At 37.4% G+C, this 8,933-nt stretch overlaps 1 long non-coding RNA gene and 1 pseudogene across 1 annotated transcript; one reads left to right on the forward strand and one right to left on the reverse strand.

Annotated features, from left to right (window-relative positions):
• On the forward strand, nucleotides 1,605–4,332 carry LOC107627085 (annotated as a pseudogene).
• Nucleotides 4,896–5,472, reverse strand: LOC107625174. The gene is made up of 3 exons (XR_001617105.2): nucleotides 5,444–5,472; nucleotides 5,266–5,348; nucleotides 4,896–5,181 (listed from the first exon to the last, which is right to left on the reverse strand). It is a non-coding gene; the product is annotated as an uncharacterized LOC107625174 (long non-coding RNA).

The following is an 8,933-nucleotide window of genomic DNA, read 5'->3' on the forward strand; positions in this document are numbered from 1 at the left end:
AGTTCTGTCATTGAATACGGAGTATCTATTTCCATTATGAATATATTTTGGATATTATCTATTAAGAGTTAATAGTCAAAAACATTCCTGAAAGATACCCCGATTTTCATTTTGGTCATCGAAAGACAATATTAATCGAAATCGTTCCCGAAAAATACACGATTTGGTCACGTTAGTCCTTCTATCAGTTGGATGATGACGTGGTGGGTTAATGCCACATGTCACAAGATTATTAATTGACATGTCAGATCAGTGACACCTGGTACGTGGCACACCACGTGTCACTTGACATGTAAAAAAGTTATTTATAATCAAAATTTTCTTTGAAAGTTCAGACGTAAGTCATTTTCATCCCTAAAATTTTAAAAATTAATCAAATTAGTTCTTATATAATTTTTTTATTTTTTCTTGATAATATTAAATTTAAAATATTTTTTGATACTACTAATTTTAATAGAAATGTAATTGACAAACAAAAAAATTAGTAATTGTATCTTTTCTTTTTAAAATTTTTTTCAACAAAATTTATATAAGGACTAATGTGATTAATTTTTAAAATTTTAGGAATGAAAATGACTTACGTCTGAACTTTTTAAGGACTATTTTGATTATAAATAACTTTTTTACATGTCAAGTGACACGTGGCAGACACGTGGCGTGCCAGGTGTCACTGATCTGACACGTCAGTCAATCATCTTGTGACACTTGACATTAACCCACCACATTATCATGCCAAGTGGCACTTAATGTGATACGTCATCATCCAACTGACGGAAGGACTAACGTGACCAAGTCATATATTTTTTGGGAACAATTTCGATTAATTTTGTCTTTCAAGACGATTTTGACTATTAATTCTATCTATTAAATTTGTTGTTCATATTTATTTCGATGCACTCAAAATCTGTAATATTTTTATTACGTCATATCCTAATAACTGAGTATCTGAAATATTTGTTTTATTTGATTTAGGATTCAATATTCAAAATGTGTACTTTAGTGTATATAAAAAATTATTTTATATTTTACATATTTTTGTAAGACATTTTGATAAACTTTCACAGAATAACAATAAATTTTAGGTGAGTTCTACCCAACCCCCTCTATTTCAACATGTAAATTACCCCTCGTGACATGGCATGTTTTAATTAGATGCTTAGTTTTAGTTTGAGTTAATTTAACTCAATAAGAGTTAATATCTTAACTAAAGTAGGGTAATTTTGTAATTAAATATTTTTATAAGAGGGATAAACATATAATTTTTATAAACATGAATAAGTAAAATTATATTATTATCATTGTGCAGAAACTCAATTCACCCCGATCCCATTTCTATCTGAAATTGAAAGAAGAAATCAACTCAACTCTCTACAATGGAAAGCTGTTTCCAATTCCAATGAAGATAATTTTGCTGGAGAAAAAACGGAAAAAATTGTGAGCGTCTGGGAACTTGTAGAGCACCCAGACTACTCCTTTTGTTTTGGTGATATTGTGTTTGCGGCTCAAATGATAGTAGCTGTCTCACGGCTTGCTCAGACTCAAAATCAATCATCCCCATTCAGAGTTCAGAGCTTGAGCTTCAATGGCGACGAAGAAGCAGAACGATGATAACACCAAGAAGGCGGGCTTTACTCACTAGTGCCCCCCAGTCCCCAACCTTCGTTCTCACCCTCAAGCAGCCGACTCGCTTTCGCCCTTCCCTCAACTCCCCTTTTCTAGCAAAACAGTTATGGAACTGCCCTCCTGAGGTTTTTTTTAGATAACTTATTTTTCATGAATTTGATTTGCCTGAATTATGATACAGTTCTAAATTTATTTGTTATTGATTTGATATTGTTTGGAAATTTTGTTATTGATTTGATATTGTTCTGAAAATTTTCATGATTTTTTGTTTCTTCAATCTCATATAGTTCTAAAATCTGAGATAGTGAGCGTGGTCAAAGAAATTCTTACCTATACCGAGAGCAAATCTCTCTCATGTTCTAAGCCAATCTGTTAACCATAACTCACAGAGCCGTCAGCCAATGCTAACCTTGTATTAGTTAGATAGTTTCAAGGGTTGGCTTCATGTGAAACTGATTCATGAAATACTTACTTAATTTCTTGTGTAAGATAATGGCAAGTCAGTGTCTGACTTGAAGATGGTTCAGCTATGTCGAGTTAGAACTTGCCACTGGTGGATTCTCTGAGGCCAACTTTCTGGCTGAGGGGGATTTGGATCCATTCACAGAGGGGTTCTACCGGATGGACAAGTCATTGCTGTCAAGCAACATAAATTGGCTAGTTCTCAGGGTGACCTTGAGTTTTGCTCAGAGGTAGAAGTCCTGAGTTGTGTTCAACACCAAAATGTTGTTATGCTGATTGGATTTTGTATAGAGGATAAGAGAAGGCTACTAGTTTACGAGTACATATGCAATGGATCATTGGATTCACATTTATATGGTGATTTCTCTTGCTCTCTTGCATCCGAACTTCTGTTCTTACAGAATTTTTTTCAATTGCACTAGACTATAATATCAGACTTATGTTTACTACTTTGATTTTTATTAATCTGATGCCAACTAAAAGCAGGTGGTGAAGTAGGATTAATGTGACGATGTTTTTCATTTTGAATACATTGATTGAAACAAGACATATATTTTCCTGATATGATTGTAAATTAGTCTAATATTTTAAACTATTTCAGGGAGACAGCGAGAACCATTAGAATGGGCTGCATGGCAAAAAATTGCCATTGGAGCTGCTCGTGGGTTACGATATCTTCATGAAGACTGTAGAGTGGGATGCATTATCCACCGTGACATGCGGCCTAACAACATTCTCATAACTCATGATTTTGAACCACTGGTATGGTAGTGCTTGCCTATTGTACAATGCATTCTTGTAGGTTTGTAGTTTACACTATAAAAGGCACATTTACCTCACTTTTGAATATCCACCCATCTACATTTTTAAATTTACTTACCATTGGATGTAAAAGACAGAATTTTCTGAGTCTTGTATAGATTACATTCTAAACTCTGGTGTATGCTGAATTTGAGTTGGATTACATACATGCCTAATTTTTCTAACAGCATTATATTGTGATTTCAAGGTTGGTGATTTTGGATTGGTGAGGTGGCAACCTGATGGAGACACGGGTGTGGAAACCCGAGTAATTGGAACATTCGGGTATGTATTTGTGTTTGTCCTGAATGGTTTTCATAATCAAAACTTGTCTGAGAAATATGAACTCACAATTAAGATATGTCATTATTGTGTAGGTATTTGGCTCCTGAATATGCTCAAAGCGGCCAAATAACTGAGAAAGCTGATGTTTATTCATTTGGGGTGGTATTGGTGGAGCTTGTTATAGGGAGAAAAGCTGTGGATCTCACGCGGCCTAAGGGACAGCAGTGTCTTACTAAGTGGGTAAGTTATATTTGCAATTTTTACTCGAACCATTCTGTGAAAAATTTCACCCTTTCTTTTATCCCCAACCAAACATTGCCTAAGAGTTAAAGTATGGCTATGTCTATAATTAACAATCATAAATCCTATATTAATCCCCTTTTATGTTTCTGGTTGTTCATGCCAAGTCTTGTCGAAATTTGAGTAAATGTCTTGATATTTAACAGGCACAACCTCTGTTGGAAGAATATGCCATTGAGGAACTGATTGATCCAAGGCTGGGGAACCAATACTTAGAAAATGAGGTATATTGCATGTTGCATGCTGCATCATTATGCATACGGCGAGATCCTCATTCTAGACCACGCATGTCACAGGTAAACAAGTTCTTGAACTTATTTTTTGTTGGAAAAAATTGCTTTGAAGAATTCTCAATCACATATTTATTATAATTTGATCAAACTCTGTTTTAAGTTAAAATCAATAGGAAAAGCTAATGCTGCATGTTTAGATCATGTTTTTTGAATTTGACCATGTTCTCTGCCTAACTGTTTTTAAAATTATTTCTGCTTGTTTATTCAAGGTTCTTCGTATACTGGACTGCGACATGGTCATGGACACAAGTTACATTTCAACTCCAAGTTATGATGTGGGAAACCGGAGTGGCCGACTCTGGTCGGAGCCGCTGCAGAGGCAGCACCATTACAGGGGTCCTCTGTTAGAGGGGTCACTTGAATCATTCAGTGGGAAGCTATCTCTTGACAAATAGAGGCCTGCATATTGGGATAGGGACAACAAAGCAAGAAGGACTTCATGTGAAGATGACATTTAGAAAGGGGTTGATACTTGATCAAAATTGAGAATTGCTTTTTTCTTGTTATGCTAAATATGTTTATTTTCCCTCTTATTTTGTAATTTTGCATCTTTCTATCTATCTTTTTGCAGTGATCTAATTTTGCATGTGTATAATAGCAGGGTGAAAGTAGGATAGGTAAAAAAATATAGAAGTTTTTGAAATTCTTCAGGGAAAATCATGTACACACTATTGTGCCTAAAAGGGCCTTTTTGACTTGAGAGAGTTTGTGGGGTCCTGAAATGAAATGAAATGGAGTAGCTTCTTCTAAGTTCAAAGATTGTTGGTTTAATTATCCCTTTTCACTTTCCATATGCGTGTCCATGCACATGCATGCGTTGAGAAGCAAACAAACATGGTTTGATGGTTGTCATCTGAAGTTCTGAACCAACTTGGACAGCGACACAAACAAATCAGAGTTAGCCTTTTGCATCTATGAAGGGTACTAGAATCACAGGGTAATTAATAATGACACTTCACCTTTTTGAGTTTGAATGATATCAGAAATATTTTATTTATGAAAATGTACACTAAACTCTAATATATGCAAGTCTCATGACTCATGACACAATATCTTCATATTTTATAAAATATAGCACTAATCTCAATATCTCATAATTAAAAAAGAGGTAAGTATAGACATGACAAAACAAAAGCAAAAAATGCTGAATATATAGTAGCAGTTAATGAGACTGATAGAGTTTATCCATTTTAAAAATCTTAAAATTTTGAAGCAATTGATAAAACCAAAAAATCTTGGTTGGCTGATGTTGACAATGTCCTATGCTTTTTTGAATTCTTGACTTCTAGGAATCATGTGAAGCAAAATTCATTGGTTGGCTAATGATGACAATCCTGAGAGGGTTCAGACAACATAAATTCATTGGTTGGCTTGCTTCCCTTTCTTCTAATGCTTCCTCATTTTAGACCTTGCGTATCTACAAGAAAATATTTAGGGACATAAGACATCAATCCTAACAAGAGTATCTAAAATTAATAGAAACCATTAGGTTAGAAGTTACTCTATGTGCATGCCACCCCGATCTGACGACGACAGCATGCTGCCCTGAAGCTGCTCCATGACCTTAGTAGCTTGTTCAACTTCCTGTAAAAGAATAAAGGTTAGTAAATTGATAAGGGGTAAGCAAGAAAAATTTACTACACTGACCAACAGGGGATTGAACAAGAACTATGACTCACATCAAAATCAGCAAATGTAACCGGCAAACACTAACAAACCGAGCAGGCATATAAAACTGGTAATTAAAAAACCGGCAAAAAATCATTGAACCGCACAAAAGCCGACCGGTCGGATCGAACCGGAACCAGGCCGGTTTACACAAAAAAAGGGAAGCTCATTCGTTTCTTTCTCCCTTTCTCTGTTTCTTTCTTTCAGTCAGAGAAATCACCCAAACCCAACCACAAAACCCTAGCACTGTAAGCCTACACCACCGCCACAAGGAGTGTCATACTGCCGCCGTCCGTCGCACTCACAGTTCGCCATCCGTCATCTAGCGTCCCTCATGCTCCAAATCTTCAACCCCTATTTGCTGTCACCGATCGCGGTTGCTTCCTTGACCTCGGCGTCCGTCGTCTTTGTCTGCTCAGCCCCGCTTCCCTCGCCGTTTATTTGCCGTTCACGTTCGCGTTTTCGATCGCATTCTTCGCCGTACGCGTTCGCTCGGCGTTCACCGTTCGTGTTCAATCGCCGTTCACCGTTCGAGTTCGCGTGTGTCTGGAAGCCACGTTGCTCTGCTTCAAACTCTACATCCATCATATTGAAGTGTGAATGAACATCTTAGATAGAAACAAGCGTGTTTGAATAGAAAACAGAAATAGTTGCATTAATTCATCGAAACACAGCAGAGCTCCTCACCCCCAACAATGGAGTTTAGAGACTCATGCCGTCAGAGATTACAAAGTTCAGATATAAAATGTCATGAGATGCAAAATAAATCTCTAAAAGTTGTTTAAATACTAAACTAGTAACCTAGGTTTACAGAAAATGAGTAAACTGTGATAGATAGTGCAGAAATCCACTTCTGGGGCCCACTTGGTATGTGATGGGGCTGAGACTTAAGCTTCTCATGTGCCTGGGCTGTTTTGGGCGTTCAACGCCAGGTTGTAACCTGTTTCTGGCGTTGAACTCCAACTTGTAACTTGTTTCTGGCGCTAGACGTCAGACTACAACATGGAACTGGCGTTGAACGCCAGTTTACGTCATCTATCCTTGAGCAAAGTATAGACTATTATATATTATTGGAAAGCCCTGGATGTGTACTTTCCAAAGCAATTGAGAGCGCGCCATTTGGAGTTATCTAGCTCCAAAAAATCCACTTTGAGTGCAGGAAGGTCAGAATCCAACAACATCAGCAGTCCTTTTTCAGCCTGAATAAGATTTTTACTCAGCTCCCTCAATGTCAGCCAGAAAATACCTGAAATCACAGAAAAATACACAAACTCATAGTAAAGTCCAGAAATGTGATTTTTAATTAAAAAACTAATAAAAATATACTAAAAACCATCTAAATCATACTAAAAACTAAGTAAAAACAATGCCAAAAAGCGTATAAATTATCCGCTCATCACAACACCAAACTTAAATTGTTGCTTGTCCCCAAGCAACTAAAAACAAAGTAGGATAAAAAGAAGAGAATATACAATGAATTCCAAAAATATCTATGAAGATCAGTGTTAATTAGATGAGCGGGGCTATTAGCTTTTTTTGCTTCTGAACTGTTTTGGTATCTCACTTTATCCTTTGAAGTTCAGAATGATTGGCATCTATAGGAACTCAGAATTTAGATAGTGTTATTGATTCTCCTAGTTCAGTATGTTAATTCTTGAACACAGCTACTTTATGAGTCTTGGCCGTGGCCCTAAGCACTCTGTTTTCCAGTATTACCACCGGATACATACATGCCACAGACACATAATTGGGTGAACCTTTTTAGATTGTGACTCAGCTTTGCTAAAGTCCCCAATTAGAGGTGTCCAGGGTTCTTAAGCACACTCTTTTTTTTTTCTTTGGACCTCGACTTTAACCGCTCAGTCTCAAGTTTTCACTTGACACCTTCACGTCACAAGCACATGGTTAGGGACAGCTTGGTTTAGCCGCTAAGGCTAGGATTTTATTCCTTTAGGCCCTCCTATCCACTGATGCTCAAAGCCTTGGATCCTTTTTATTATCCTTGCCTTTTGGTTTTAAGGGCTATTGGCTTTTTGCACTTACCTTTTGGTTTAAAGAGCTTTTGGCTTTTTCTGCTTGCTTTTTTTTTTCGCATTTTTTTTTCTGCAAGCTTTGTTCTTCACTGCTTTTTCTTGCTTCAAGAATCATTTTTATGATTTTTCAGATTATCAAATAGGTGCTCTTGAGCTCCTCTATGTCTCTTCCTTGCCTTTGTTGCTCTTCCCTCATAGCTCTTTGATCTGCAGTCAATTGCTCTACCACTGAATTATGGAAAAACAAAAGCAATGCTTTTACCACACCAAACTTAAAAGGTTTGCTCGTCCACGAGCAAAAGAAGAAAGAAGTGGAGAAGATGGAGGAGATGGAAGTGTGTGAATGGGTGGGTTTGGGAGGGAAATGGTTTGAATTTGAATGGTGAGGTAGGTGGGGATCATGTGGGGTCCACAGATCCAGTGGGGTCCACAGATCCAGTGGGGTCAAGGATTTAGCATCCCTGCTCCAATTAGGCGTACAAAATGCCCTTACTGTGCAATCCTGGCGTTTAACGCCAGACTGCTGCCTGTTTTTGGCGTTAAACGCCCAAATGTAGCCTGTTTCTGGCATTTAATGCCAGACTGATGCTTGTTTCTGGCGTTAAACGCCAGCTTGGTGCTTGTTTCTAGCGTTAAACACCAGACAGATGCTTGTTTCTGGCGTTTAAATGCCAGAATGATCTTCCTCCAGGGTGTGCTGTTTTTCATGCTGTTTTTCATTCTGTTTTTTATTTTCCGTTTGTTTTTGTGACTTTACATGATCATCAACCTAAAAAAAACATAAAATAGCCATGGAAAATAAATAGATATAATTAAATAACATTGGGTTGCCTCCCAATAAGCGCTTTTTTAATGTCAATAGCTTGACAGTGAGCTCTCATGGAGCCTCACAGATAATCAGAGCAAGGTTGGGACCTCCCAACACCAAACTTAGAGTTTAAATGTGGGGGTTCAACACCAAACTTAGAATTTGGTTGTGGCCTCCCAACACCAAACTTAGAGTTTGACTGTGGGGGCTTTGGTTGACTCTGCAGTGAGAGAAGCTTTTCATGCTTCCTCTCCATGGTTACAGAAGGAGAACCTTGTGTCTTATAGTTTGCAATGTCTGCAAACCACAGAGCTTCCTGAATAGCAAACAATTGCTCATCCGAAAAGGTTTCAGAGATCTCAGTAGGAGGAAGGGATGCTCCTGCTACTGGTTCTATCCAAGACAGGTGATCAGCTACTTGATTCTCTGTTCCTTTTCTGTTTCTTATTTCTATATCAAACTCTTGCAGAAGCAACACCCATCTTATGAGCCTGAGCTTTGAATCCTGCTTGGTGAGTAGATATTTAAGAGCAGCATGGTCAGTGTACACAATCACTTTTGATCCTATTAAGTAGGATCTAAACTTGTCAATGGCATAAACCACTGCAAGTAATTCTTTTTCTGTGGTTGTGTAATTTTTCTAGGCATCATTTAAAACAC

The sequence above is a fragment of the Arachis ipaensis genome, chromosome B02 (genome assembly GCF_000816755.2).
Source record: "Arachis ipaensis cultivar K30076 chromosome B02, Araip1.1, whole genome shotgun sequence".
Lineage (NCBI taxonomy): Eukaryota > Viridiplantae > Streptophyta > Magnoliopsida > Fabales > Fabaceae > Arachis > Arachis ipaensis.